Raw genomic sequence first — 15,677 nt, 5'->3', positions numbered from 1 at the left:
AGCAAGAAAATTTTTATCACAGTCGGGGAGAATAGGAACCTGTGATATGTGGCAGTGACATATTGATAACACTGTGCACTGAGGTGACTTGAGAAGTATTTGTGTGCCTAATGATTTCCAGTGTCATAAAACATAGGTAAGAACACTGAATATTAGCACTGGTTGATATTTGGTCTCTACAATAGTGAGTATGGTGGTTAATTTTAGATGTCAACTTGAATGGACTAAGTTGCCTAGATAGCTAGTAAAACCTATTAAAGTATTATTTAATATAGTATTGTAGAATATACATTAAATACATTATGTTACATGTATTATAATGTAACACATTATAATATATTAAAGACATTATTACATTAATACATTACTTAGTATAGTATTACTTAATACATTAAAATGGTAGCTAAGCTTGAAGAATCCCTGAGCAGACAAAGCCAGTTAGACCTCATAAGCAACCTTTCAACCTTGCTTGCTTTGCAAACATAAACAAAACTTCAGGTATTTTTTGTAAATGCCTATATGAAAGAAAAACAGAACTTTCTTTTTCTATCCAAACAGGAGTGTTTACTACAGTTTCCTGTTCCTGTATCACATTACACACTGAGTGTGTGGGAGAGCTGAGAGATTAAATTTACAAGTTTTAGATCAAGAGAGCATAACCAGATCCCAGGTTAAGACAACACTACAGAATACTCACATTAGTAATACCTGTCTTATAAAAAGATATACTCTTCACCGTAATTGCTGCAAACAATAAAATACTGTAAAATAATATGCAGTGTGTTTGTGAAAGGTCAATAACATGCTTATATTTTTGCTGTTGAAAAACTACACAAAAGCAAATGGCTAGAACAGTAGACCAATTAGTATCAGTAGAATTATACCATCAAACATTCCACTGAGCTTGAATGTAAGATCTGACATAACCAGATAATTCCATGGCAGGGCAATAAACTGCATTTACATTCTCTTTCTAACCATTAGTGCAAGCATATCCAGATAAACTATATTGATTCTACATTATCTTAGAGTGAAATCACCTAATAACTTCTTCAGTACTCTTTCTTTTAATTTTTATCCTAATTATCTGTCTGAAAATGATCTTTTAAATTGGGAAAACTGATTACATTATATCCTTCAGTTCAGCTTAGCATTGGGTAATGACATTTTGGCTGCAGACAAATCACTCTTTGGCAGTCATCAGCTTTTAGAACATTCTAAGACTTTATTTTCCATCTAAACTTTTCAGTTAATTTTACTCTAACTTTTAACTGATGTTACTGAGTAGCAAACGAGCCTGAAGGACACTGCTTTGTTTTGAAAAATGAAGAAAGAAAGGCATGTAAATCCTATAAATGTAATTCTAATGAAATCAAGATAAAATACAGTGTTTATAAAAAGAAATACAATTATTTCTAATAACTGTGCTTTCATTTCAAATAATTTTCAACAAGTTAGTGATGTAGAATAAATACAATTCTAGAAGAATCCAGGATTTTTTTTCTATTGCATTGCTTTTTATTAAATTATAGCTACTTGAAGGCTTTGAAAAATTGAACACCAGTAAAACTGCGCTTCTTTTGTTAATATGTTTTGTTTTCTTGATTCATTTTTAATTCAATTAGTCATTCACCAGAAAAATTTACTTAGGTGAACTTCTTTGATTATTCTTTCATAGTATTTAATGCAAGTGTTATTTGTTGTAGTCTTTTGTCTATGAATCTATTAATGCTGAGAAACTGAACATTCCTAGGAGGGCCCTAATAGGAAAGAAAAATGAACAATTTCAGCTGTAGTTTTACTTAAATAAATATTCATATAGTTTACCTTTCAGGATCATGACAAACACTTTGATTATATAAGAAGGCCTTTGTATACACATCAAACTACCAAGAAGTCGTATCTGATTTTGTGCTTTTCTACTACTATTCCCCCAAACACTTGTTCAAAATGTTTACTTTTAAAGGGTCTGAACTGTGTATCAAGCACTGACATCAGCATGTTACCTGAATTATCTCATTAAAGTCTTGTGATACTCTTGTGGTATTAGCAGTGAAGAAACTGAAGCACAGAAGCTTCAAGTAAAATGTCCAGTTTTAGAGAAACTAAACAGTAGAGTCTAGAAGCCCAATTACTGACCTTGTACAATCGCCCAGTACTGTGTACTGACCTAAAAAGGCCTATGAGAGATCAACCCATTAAGATCCATGACATAAGGAAAATTGTTTGTCCTACAATATCCCAATCTGGATGAAGGCAGATAAAGAGAATAAATATGCTTAGGCATGATGACAAAAAAATAAGAAAGAACTGTGAATGCACTTCACAAAACAGAAAGGAACACAAGGGAGTTTGGAACAAAGTTGAAAATTAAATATGTTCATGTGCACATAACAAAAGCGTGATTGTAAATAAACTGTGTCAACACTGTACTATGAAGGTGAAACTTTCTTTTTAGGATCAGCTAAACCCTGTATAACTTGTAAAAAAAAATGCAACCACATATGTTGATGTACTAAGCCCAATATTTCTTTTGGCTTATATACTAAAAACAGGAGTTCCTTCCTGTAATGAAGAAAAAAACACAGGCATCAAGGAGTAATAAAATTAATGTCTTAGAATGTAAAATATAGAAACACCAATTAAGGCTTTTTTTTACATAGTACATGTGAAAACTGCATCAGAATTTTTAAAAAATCTACAGCATAATTGGTTCTGGCAATAAGCAATCACACTCTGCTAGAGGTAACTTTAGTAATGGCAAACAAAAGTCTTAAAATTATGACAGGTGGTATTCATTTAAAATATGCTCAAGAGCTATTAGAAATCAAGAACACAGTATCTGGACCCTTGCTTTGAATCCACACTCAATCTCTTTCTAACTGGGAAATTTTGGACAAAGTTTTCAACTTTCCTGAATATAAAATGCCTAGCTAGCAATAACTGTAGAAAATACTAGGAGTTTGTAATGTAACAAGAATCCAGTGAGTTAATAAATGTAATGTACTTAAAGTAATAACTGGCACAAAATAATTATAATTCATTATTATTTTTCAGTATCTAAATTCTGTAGCTTGTAGCTATTTTCAGCATATTTGAAAATTTCTACTATGTGCTTTTGATTACTTATCATGTAGAAAAATATAGCTTTCCAGATGAAAATATAGTATCTAATGTAGAAGTCACATATAATATTTATTAAACTGGAATGCTATCATCTTAAATTATTTTGAAGCTCATTAAAGTAAGTCTGCACCGGCCAACTTTTTATTTATTAATTAAATTTTTGCCTAGCACAGTTAATCTCCTTTTCTAAGACTTAATTCCCAAATCTATAGTCTTTCTTTTCCCATTTGGAGATGGGTAGGAGTACTATTCCTTTCTTGCCCATCCCTTCCTCTATTTTCATTATAATAACCAGTATGCCCTTGCCTAAGCATATGCCCCCAGTTAATAATACAGATTCACTGTACTGTTTCACCAAATTTAACCTGTTATTTTTGGAAATAGGATGTTTAAAAATGGGTTTGTTATTCCTTAATACATGCAAAATGTCATCAGTATATCTTGGTCCAGATGTATTCTAAATACCAATTGAAAAACATTCTTAAAGCTAAGAACACACAACATATTTCACAAAGTGAATGACTGTGAGAAGCTTGATAATTGCAGGCATTCTTGAAAAATTATTATTTTTTTTGCATGTGTGTTACAAGCATTTGCACAGGTTATATGTTTTATAGCTCTAGTTATAAAAATAGAGAATAAATTATATTCCCTCACATCTATACAAAATGGTCAGCAAGAATACACATCTACAGAAGTTTAAAGTATTTACTCTTTTTTTTAGTTAATACATGTTTCAGAACCTTAAAGAGAGCAAATCATAATGCCCATTGATTATAATGTCACATTTTAGTTATTACATTATTACATTTACTTATTATAACTTTTAGAATTTTAGGAGGAAAACAATAATTCTGAGTGTGAAATTTGAATATTTGCACCCTAAAAATTTTCAACTCCATTTTCAATAATGTAGTAGAATGTTTCTTACAGACATAAGACAATTAAAAATAAGAAGTACTAGGTTTTCAAGTATATTGCAAAGCCATAAATAATACATAATCTAGCAGTGGTACAATAATTAATATATTATTTTTCAATTATATTAAGTTTTAAGAACTCAATGCTCCTAAAATTTTTAAATAATACTATATAAAATACAACTCAAATGGTAACAGCTCAAATTCATGTATACCTCTTTGCAGCTAAAGTCTTTTAAAATTAAAAATAATTTAAAATTTTGTCATACATTTATGAACCCATTTTAAAGAACATAACATGTCATGCAAATGTTAATTTTATACATAATGCATTAGTAAAAACTGTTCTGAATATATACATATATTATGTTTATGTTAGAAAACTATTTTTAAACAGCAATTAGATTCTATTGATTCATCAAATTATTAAATCACAACATTGCTAAACTCAATTTTTACTCTCCTAAGCATATTGGAATCTATGAGAATATACAGTAGAGATAATATGAATAGAATTTAACTTCTATGTTTTAGCAAAGAAGAAATAAAAACTGGAAAATTATGGGTTTCTAACATGCCTATTTGTTAGTTGTCCTTTTAAAAATTTCTTTATAGAAGCATTTTGAGTGAAGCCCACAGATTATTTAATAACTTATTAATTATTCAAAAAAGTCTGTCCTTGTTGGCAATGTGGAAAACACCATAGAGCAGGGATCCCCCACCCCAGGGGCTGCAGACCAGTTACCTGCTCTTGGCCTGTTAGGAACTGGGCCTCACAGCAGGTGGTGACCTGCGGGACAGGTAATGCTGGGTGGCATTACAACCTGAGCTCCACCTCCTGTCAGAACTCAGAGCGGCATTAGATTCTCATAGGACCAGGAACCCAACGGTTAGCTGCGCATGTGAGGGATATAGGTTGCACACTCCTTATGAGAATCTAATAACTAATTCCTTATGATGTGAAGTGGAAGAGTTTCACATACCCCATCCCCACAACTCACTCACCCAGCCATCCCTGGTCTGTGAAAAATTTTCTTCCACAAAACTGGTCCCTGGTGCCAAAAAGTTTGGGGACTGCTGTGTTAAGGTGAAAAAAGGTACATGTGGTAATTATAAAAAAAAAGTTCAATAAATATAGGAAAAACTCTAACATCATATGTATATGTGGACATATATACTAACATATACATGATTTTCTGATTTGAAAAATGTATAAAAAATGAGGAAATGACATTGAAACCCTTTTTAAAGATCATTCATAGTTAAATATAAATGTACTCTCGCTCTCTCTCTCTATATTTATATATGTATATATAATATATATATTTTATATATGTATATATAATATATATATTTTATATATGTATATATAATATATATATTTTATATATGTATATATAATATATATATTTTATATATGTATATATAATATATATATTTTATATATGTATATATAATATATATATTTTATATATGTATATATAATATATATATTTTATATATGTATATATAATATATATATTTTATATATGTATATATAATATATATATTTTACATATGTATATATAATATATATATTTTACATATGTATATATAATATATATATTTTACATATGTATATATAATATATTTATATATTATAAATATAAATATATAATATAGATTTATATATGTATATAATATATTTTTATATATGTATATATAATATATTTTATATGTATATATGTATATTTATATATGTATATAATATATATTATATATAATATATTATATATGTAATATATATTATATATGTATATAAATATATTATATATAATATATAAAATATATTTTTATATTTTATATATTTACATATATATTTACATTACATTATATATTAAATATATACATTAAATATATATTACATTATATATTTACATATAATATATGTATATATAATATATTTTATATATGTATATATAATATATATTTATATATGTATATATAATGTATATTTATATATGTTTATATTAATGTATATATGTATATATTATATATTATATTTATATATGTATATATTATATATTATATATTATATTATATATTTATATATGTATATATTATATATTTATATATGTATATATCATATATTATATATTACATTATATATTTATATATGTATATAATATATTTATATGTATATATTATATATTTATATATAATATATTTATAACTATATATATTTATATATAATATATATATACATTTTATGTAGACAGGGTCTCACTATGTTGCCCAGGCTGGTCTTAAACTCTAGCTCAAGTGATCTGCCAGCCTAGAACTCCCAAAGTGCTGGGATTACAGGCATAAGCCACTGCACCTGGCCCACAGTTAAATATCTTAAGTCAAAACTGATCATTGTACTTCCTTTCTCTTCCTCTTTTCATTCTTGAAAGGAATTCAACACTGAAAAAGAGGTGGAGACCTAACTGAGTCATTCACAAATAAGAACTTTAGAAAAATGAAAAAACATAGTTATATAAACCGTTTCTAATGATTTGTTCATCTTTAAAACATAGGACAATATTTCTATTTTACCCAACTTTACTCAGCTGTAGGATGCAGTCCAGAAACATCTTAGTGTAAGAGTATTTTTCATAAAATGTAAGATATTTTATTTAAATTGAATGGCTGATCAACCATAAGAATTCCACTGTAAAGTAACCAAAGAAGTACAATTCTTAGAAGACTATCATGAAATAGTTTTAAGAATTAAAGAAAAAGTAATCACTTTTCACCAGGAATCAAACTTTTAGTTGGCATAGCATAAAATAATTTCTCACACTGGCAAAAGAAAAACCTCCAGAAACTGCAGGCAAATGTCCTCTCCCCACTCCCACTCCTAAAGAAAATAAGGGCTGGACCGAGGCACCATGATTTCTCCTGCCTCTTGGATTTGCTCTCTGTACCACAGAGCTGTCTTCTAGTCTAATCCCACTCATAAAACTGAGCAAATGGCATACCAAGAAATGGCATACCAAGACAGAGGATGTAACATGTGTTTGACCTTTCTGAAGCATCGCAAGTCCCTGGATTCTGCCTCCGGCTCTCCATATTTTCAAACATGTTCTCGAACAGGTGTTTGACCTTTCCGAAGTATCGCTAGTCCCTGGATTCCACCTCCTGCTCTATATATTTTTTTACGTTAATGTCCTATTCTCATTGTTAAAATGTGAGTTTCTACACAAGTTCTTATTTGTACCCGAAGACTTTGAATAGGGGCTCTGGCACTCCCAGACACGGGATATCAAACAGATTCAGGCCTTAACTAGGTCGTAGGACTGGACTTACATACAAGTGGCTGTGGTTTGTGAGACTAGGTTGTAGTGGTTTTTTTGTTGTTGTTGTTTTGTTTTTTCATTTTGTCTAAGGACTTGAAAACCTTCAGGGGAGACATGTGTTAAGATTTGTCTTCTCCTAGTGATCTTCTTTTAAAACACAAATCATTCTTGTTAAGGAATCCATTAAATCACTATTAGTGTGAATGGATTTTTTTAGGTAACATGGATGAATTCAATGTAAATGCAAATGTAATAAGTGGAAGAAGAGCCATTCTCATTCTATGAACATAGGACAGGGATGAGAATATATATAACACTATAGTTAATGAAAAATATATATTTCTGATTTATGTGAAATCAATTCAAGAGATTATATATATATATATTCTATAGATATAATATGATTTTCATCAGAGCACAGAGGATGAAGAGAGAAGAGAAAAGATAGGAGTGGTGGCTACTAGATCCTCTTGGGGGATTATTTTTAAAAAGGCAGTCTTTGGCAATAAACGGGCACTAACACCTTCTAATAGATATCCATTGGCTTGAAGAAAAAAAGTGTCAGAAAATTTATCATTGGAGAAAAGTCAATGTTTCCATTAGTATTAATGTAGCTAAAGATGGCTCAAGGGTAAAATTATTCAAAATACTATGCATCACAAGAGTGCCATCCTGTGGACTAATCTCTCTCTCACCCTATGGAGAAAGGGGCTATGTGAAAGGAAAATGAATTTCTAGAGCAACAAAACAAAATTCTTTATATTTTTTTACATAGAAATTGATTGTGTTTGCTATCAGTTGTGTAATTATTTTACAAAGAAGCCCTTGAACTATGGCAGAAATTCTGGATGCTCTGCACTATGTGTCAATCTCAATATATCAATCATAACGCCTGTGATTTGGGGTTAATATGAAGCAAAAACAAACTTCTTTTAGGTTAAGGTTATTTTCCGAGAATTAAACTAGTTTCCTAATTTTTTCCCCAGGTTTCCGAATTCTTAGTGTAACACCAACCAAATATCAAAAGAGATTATTAGAGTTTCAATAAAAAAATTAAAGAATAAGCTTATAATTCACATTATTCCATTACATTCATTATTAGAGAGGACATTTCATTAATGCATGCAAGCTGCATTTTTTTTAAATTTCGACATGTAGATAGTTTAAACTAGAAGCCAGCCAACACTTTGATATAGCGTAAGACAACTGGGAAATGTCAGTTGACTAAAGTGGTTATTTAAAGAAAATAAGCAAATACAATATTCTTTTTGTCTATTGATATGTGATACTGTACTGTTATTGGGCAAACTTTTTAATTAATAGAAAACTCTAATGCTTACGATGACAAAAACATGTTCTGTAAAATAGCACTGTATATGAAAATAGTACAAAAGGGGGAAATTAGAACTCTGACACCATAGTGTCAATAAACATCACACAGGTTGAAGACCACAGTAATGAATGAACAGCATCTTTAGGCTGGAAAGAGTGGGAAAAATTAAGAATTTCATGGAGACGTTATTTTCAAAAATAGACTCAATAAAATGACCAAACTCACCATTGGGTTCAGAACGTGATCAATCATCTCTTTCACTTGTATGTTACCTTTGTGAAGTTTTATTAATGGAAATGAAGAAATTTACTAGAAAAAAAGTGATTGTAGGCACTGTTAAATTTACTTTCTCTTTGTATAATTTCATGAAAGTGACCTGAACTGCTTTGCATTAGTAGGGAAAAAGATAAATATGTAAATATATGAAATTAAAAGGTGAGAATAAATTTAAAAAGTTTTTATCTCTCCAGTGAGAAAGTGATCATCATAATGTTTAGTTAAAGCTATCATCTAACCAAACCCATCAGTACACTGATTTTTTTTTTAACTTAAGATTTTAATAATGCTGAAGCATTTGCGTCACTTCAGTATTAGTGCTTCCTGGTTTAAATCTCAAAGGGCCACCATCCAAGGCTGCAAATATACAAATGATAAAATTTTGGTATTTGAGAATACCCATCTTCTAATAGGACAGCCATGACAATAATAATGGCATTGATAGAAGAAAGCAAGAAAATTTCAAGAAGATCAATACTAAGGAAAGTTTTTAGATTAACATGCAAGTATGACACCCTCCCTCACAAAAATCAAGTTCATTAACACTAAGCATGTAAATTTCATAGAATACTTCTTGAACTAGGAGAACGGGAATCACTCATCCTGTTAGATATGCAATTAATTGGACCCTCTTGAACAAGTATCTTGTGTGTTAGGAGTTGTAAATCTCAATTGTTAAGCATCTTCTGGCACTAAAATTTGAGAAAAACTGTTCTAGAGCCTGGAACTAAACAGTTTATTTGAAAGTCAATAGTTACAAATGAGATCTGTTTTTCCCCCCTTGGGATTCTCAAGTCTTTTCAAAGCATTTACCATGCAAAAAATCTGCCCTTTGAGATAAACCTGCTCATGCAGATTTAATATAAGGTTGATTTCCGCTGAAGATAATCCATCTTCTATACACATACACTCTCTCTCATACACACACCTCTCAGATTTTTGCTTTATTTCCTCCTCTTCTACACAGTCCTAATTCTCCTTAAGTACTGTCCATCTTCCTAATTTAGTCCTGCTCTCACCACTTTCATGGTACTCTGGTCTCCCTATACTCTCCATGTCCTCTGACACACCTGGCTCAGCAGGAAGCCTAGGCATACATAGTATATACCCAGGAAATGTATAAACTATACTGTCAGAGGATTAATTTATTTTAATTCAGGGCAACCCAACTGTGACCTGCCCTAACAGGAAGAATACAAGTAACATGGGCCATTGCAGATTTACGTTCAGACTGGAAGCTACAAGTGTACAGAGCAAGAGAGAGAGAGAAAAAAAATAAATAAATAAAATAAAAAAAGCAAGCAAGCACAAAGCAGCGGCAGCAGTTCAAGTTCCAGATTCCACTAGTTGCAGTTTAATGTAAAGGGATCCTTGCAGAGGAGAGATGGTAATGTTATTGAGGCCAGATCTTGGATCTTGCCTCCCACTGCTTTATAGGATATCCTGAAATCTACAGCACACATGTGTGAAAAAGTGGATAAAACCAACTAATATTATTCTATTCCCACAAATGAGATCAGAAATAAAATGTACAGTAGTGTCTTTATGGAACCAAGCATTTCAAGATCTGAATACTAATGGGTTCATTTATTTCACTGATCACTGTATGTAGATACGAAATTCCAGGCACTGATTTTTCATTAAACCACTCTCTTAAGGTTAACTTGCCTCTCTTTTCATCTATTAATCCATATGCTTGCCACGTAAATTGTAATATTGATTTTTAACATTTCCCCACAGTTCAAAAATATTGTTTGCCAAAAATCAAGGGCCTTTTCTAACAATTCATGTAACTCCTGTTATTAGCTAATGTGTAAGAGTAGGAACAATTAAACATACTGTATACAAAATCTTACCATGCTGAATTGCACCCAAGATACTAGTTCAGTCATCCTTCAAATTACCTCACAACTAAAAAGGATCAGATACTTAAATAAAAACTTCAGGCAAGGTAGAAAAGAAGTTTTTATCATCCCTGTATATTGCAAAAGTGTTCCATTCTTTCTAAATTCACATTATATTTATTAATGAGCAGCAGATGGAAAGAAAGAAAATGAGAGAGAGAGAAGGAAGGAAGGAAGGAGAGAAGGAAGAGAAGAAAAGATAAGGAAAGAAGTCAGGATGGTAGGAAAGTGAGAGACAGAAAGAGAGCTAGATAACGATGAGAGAGTTAAAGGAGAGAAACTCTAATGTCTTTGATATCCTCCAATTTAAAAGAGAAGGATGTGACACCCCCCCCCCCCCGGCTTACATATAATGGAACAAGCCAAGTCTCCATTCACTACATGTGGACATTAAGAAAACTTGCATGGGGAAAACTTTTGGGGGGAAATGAAGGTGAATTCTGAGCTGCTACTGCAGTTGTATATGACACTGACATTTATTTCCCATAATTCTTGCCTACAGGAAACACATCCTTTAAGAAACTGAATAAAATCAAGTTGGACATTCTCAAAATCTGCAAGGTATCAACTTCCCTGAGAAGCTCACATTCCCCCAACACAAACACATATATGTAAGGAGTGAGACATTCAGGCGATGAGCTGTGAAAGGTACTTCCACCTTGTGAGGGTGCCACGGATTTGGTTATTCCTGAACCTGAATCCGAAAAGCGGGGGTGGGGTGTGCGATGACAAATGAGGGTGAGAAGAATGTTTCCATGAAACCAGAAACCCTTTTGGAATCTGGGCTGAGAATCAGGATCCCACCCCCTTGCCTACCTCCAGGCTCCAGTAAGCAACCGCTGGCGTCCTCCCCTCTGCTCCTTCAGCAGCAGCGGATGTAGGGATCCCGAGCAGCCAGGGAGCTTAGGTCCCGCAGAGAGCTCCTGCCAAGCGCTTCTCTCTCGACTAGTTACCAATTGAGGAAAAAAAGGGTCAGAGACACACAACAAGGATGGTGATCAAAATCCAGTGTCAGGCACCAGGGTCCCAGAAGGTTCCGGCTCCTCTTCTGCGCCCTTACCCAGCTCTTTTCGTCTGGCAAAGGGTCACCCGGGAGCCCCCAGCAGCAGATCCTTCCCTTTTGATCCTCCTGATAGCGCCAATCTTCGCCGCCACTGCCACACCTCGCGCCCGCTATCCACTCACCGCACAGCGAGAAGGCCTGGCGGAGACAGCGCGGGGGGAGGAGAGTGGATTAAAAGGATAGATTTTTGGAAGGGTAAGGGAGAAAAACTTTGATGTTGTAACGACACACAGGACTGAGAAGAAACCAAAACAAGTTGCAGCTTCAGGAGCGGGAAGGACGCTTTTCGGGGGAAAAACAAATCACCCCCTACCAAAATCAGGGGGAGGAAGCTCCCTGCTCCTTGAGCGAACACCGAGCGCACCTCGCAATCTCTGATCTTCGAACCCACTGAAAAAGCACAGGGCATGGGGAGTCCTGTTGGTTCACGCCCGGGGTGCGAATATCAAAAGCGCCTCCCGCTGGAGAGGCTGCGGGGAACTCGAGGCAAAGACAGAGGCAAACGCAACGCTGGGAAGAGTGAGGGGAGTCCGAGCTGCCGCCTGCAAAAGCAGAGACGCGTCTCCCTTCGGGCAAAGTGACTGCTACAAAGTCCGTTCCCTCCTGCGCAGGGACAGAGACATTTAAAGGCCTGAATGGACGTCAGCACCAGTCGAGCTCGCTGAGTGAGCGCCAGGTCTCCCCGCCCCACGGATTGTAGCGCGCACAGGGCGATCTGCTCGCGAGGTAGAGAGTGGCTTACTTGGGGAGAAAACAGAGCTGGTGGCGCTGCGGAGTGTCAAACCCTGGAGCCCATCGTCAAGACGTTATACTGGTGGCAGTTCTGCTGTGAGTGCACTTGCCGAATTGAACAGAGCCAGAGCTGCGTGGAGAGGGGTCTGGCCACTCTGCGCGCGCGCACCCAGTATTGGGTTACCAAGGAGCTCAACACCTGGTTTTTAGAAAAAAAAAAAAACACTTTTCTCTTTAGCTCTGGTTTGAGTCGGTATTCTGATTCGTTTCTCAAAGTTAGTTGAAATCCATCGAGATGTCTTTTACAAGAAAGGGATTAGACTTTCCTGTCTTGAAATTCCAATCAAGATAATACTCAATCTTTCCTTAACCCCCACTGTCTACTTCCTAACTCAGAGTCACAATGGATGAAAGTATTAAAATGTCTTCAAATGACCATTACCCTGCATTCTAAGACGATTTGCATACTTAGATGCCCTTTAGTAACTTTAAGAGCCTTTGCGCAAGGAAGTTGTATTTCTTATAGTAATACCCTTCTATAAGTGATATTTTCTGAGGATTCTGCAACTATTTCCAGATATACAGTGAATAATTAAATTCTAAAACTCAGAAATATAATGGAGAGTGGATTTATTTTTCCTGTCTAAAGTGATCAATTATGTTTCCAACTTATTTTTACGTTTTTGTATGGTATACCAGCTATTACTTAAAGCCACAGAATCAAACAGAGGTGGAAAAAAACGGAATTCACATTACTGTGGTCCTTTCCTACAATTCCTTTGAGGAAATACGTGTGTGTGTGTGTGTGTGTGTGTGTATGTGTATATTATATGTACATATAAAATACTGTCTGTGCTATTAGGAGCCCAGGTTCTGTGCTGAGCACCTTGAGACTTGTTGTGTAGAAAGTAGTGAAGAATGGGTAAACAGGATAGAGAATCTCAAGACCAAAGGAACCCGTGACAGGCAGTTACAGCTGTACGTTTTTCCTTATTTAGTTTCAACCTAACCAAGGTAGGGTCTTCCTTGCTTAGTCACTTGAAGCCTTTCAACAGTGACAGCAGCTTAACTTAATAATTCCACACTGTATACAAATATCAAAACATCAGAATGTATCCCATAACTATATGCCAGTTATGATTTGTCAAATAAAAATAGTATTTTTAAAGTGACATAAACACAAATTCTGCCAGACAGCAGGGTCCATATTTATTCATTTTTGCACAAGTGCCCAGCGGCCCTCCCTCTAGCGGCGGTCAAGGAGTCTGTCTCTCTCTTTCACTTGGTGTGTGTATGTGTGTGTGCGCTGGCGCGTTTATGTTGGGAAGGTTGATCACTAAGAGAGCTTACAAATATCTGTAGGCTCTCCTGTGTAACCTCCTTCTCTTCCTAGCCAGGGCCATTCACCGGTAGGCTCTCATGCACCACTTCTAGAGCATCCTCTGATGTTGGTCCTGAACTGGGAGAGTCTGACCAAACTTGACGAAGAGGACTGTCAAAAGGTGTTAGAAACTTCGGAAACTGGCAACAGTTACGGCATTTTGCTCTGCGAAGAATACGCCCAGAAGGTTCAGAAAGAAGTCGGGAGTGGGGATGGGGAGAAAAACATTGAAGGGCTATGGAAAAGCGTCAATAACATAAACTGACTTTAATTTTTCTTCATAGAAATGTTTCCGGTGAAATTTTCTAAGAAATCAGGGGACAGTTAATTTGCTTGGTTGACGCTCATACTCTTGCTCTCACTAGGTCTCAGGTCTTCCAAGCCTAGCACTCTGTCAAAATGCTTTCGGGTTGAGGGGGAGGGCTTTCCTTGATTCCGCGACCACAACCCGCCACCCCAAACCCACTTCCCATGTCCTTGATTTTTGAGGCTTTTTGGGAGGGCATGATTTCAGGGAACATCACTCTTGGCCAGCTCAGGGGAGTATAGTCGGAAATCTTCTGTTGTATTCCTGACTCAGTCTGGGTGCAGAGCGAGCGGGGACAGGAACCCAGATGCAAAGGCGGACGCAACCAGCGCACCCGCAGACGGCGCGCGGCAAGAACCAGCTTCTAGCCCGGAGCCTGCGGTGCCGGTTGGGCTCAGGAGGCTGGTAGGTGGTTATTTGGGATCACTGGGACATCAGGATGAAGGGGTCACTCCAATCCCTTGGAGATCAGATTCTTGGGGACTCCATGGCCAGACCCGCAGGGCGCCCTTCACATGGTGGGTGAAGAGGGTACTCCTTGGCGGAATTGACCCCGCCATGCCCCGCAGGGTCAGCCCCGCGCCCACCCACATATCCAGTCTCCGGGAACAAAACTCTGTCTAGATCTACACTGACCCGTTGACGCGCTTTCCCAAAGGAGGAACGACACTAACAAAACCAGAATCGTTCGTGGGAGATTTTCCACCAAGAACTGTTACCTCCTTCCCCGCGTAATCGGTTTCCACTCAAAAGGATGCGGAAAGGACCTCGCCCTCTGCTGTCCCTTTCGATTGGCCCGGGACTGGGCGAAGCCGGGAGCTGCAAGGGAGGGGAGCCCCGGCACCCCAGCCTCTGCGCAACCTCCCCCAGCACGGCGGCCCTCGGCCCTCGTCACCAATTCCTAGGCAGAAAAGCGCGCGGCCGGAGCGCGCAAGTCTTGGCGTCCGGAAACAAGTGTTTTCCGCTCAGTCATGGCGGCTTCCCGAAAGGGCTCTGGGCGACCCTGCGACTTCCACCAGACCGCGAGCCCGGAGCACCGGCGGGAGGGTGGCCAAACGCGGGCCTAGGGCTCCCCCCGCGCTTCCGGGCGCGCCGGGAACTGCAGCTGGTGCGCCACTGCCTTCCCCGCGCGGTGCCCAAGAGCGCCAGTAGAAGGAGGAGGTCGGCACACCTGCTGTTCCTGGTTACCCCCACTCCCATTTCCTTCCCAGGAAGCCGATTCTCTCCATCCCAACTCGCTCCGAGGCTCCTGCTTGCTCCTGTTCCGCCTCCCGACTCCCCGGGTAACAGTCGACCTTAGGGTCACAGCAGGGTG

General features: G+C 36.4%; 1 long non-coding RNA gene across 1 annotated transcript in view; it reads right to left on the bottom strand.

Moving 5' to 3' along the window:
• The window catches only part of LOC134740169 (uncharacterized), a 747,696-nt gene extending 734,850 nt beyond the window's left edge, over positions 1–12,846 (bottom strand). The window contains exon 1 of the long non-coding RNA XR_010127437.1: positions 11,696–12,846. This is a non-coding gene — a long non-coding RNA (uncharacterized LOC134740169). The remainder of the gene's footprint in view (positions 1–11,695) is intronic.
• Between the last annotated feature and the right edge of the window lie 2,831 nt (positions 12,847–15,677).

The sequence above is a fragment of the Pongo pygmaeus genome, chromosome 8 (genome assembly GCF_028885625.2).
Source record: "Pongo pygmaeus isolate AG05252 chromosome 8, NHGRI_mPonPyg2-v2.0_pri, whole genome shotgun sequence".
Classification (NCBI taxonomy): domain Eukaryota; kingdom Metazoa; phylum Chordata; class Mammalia; order Primates; family Hominidae; genus Pongo; species Pongo pygmaeus.
This window is presented reverse-complemented; position numbering and strand designations above follow the sequence as displayed.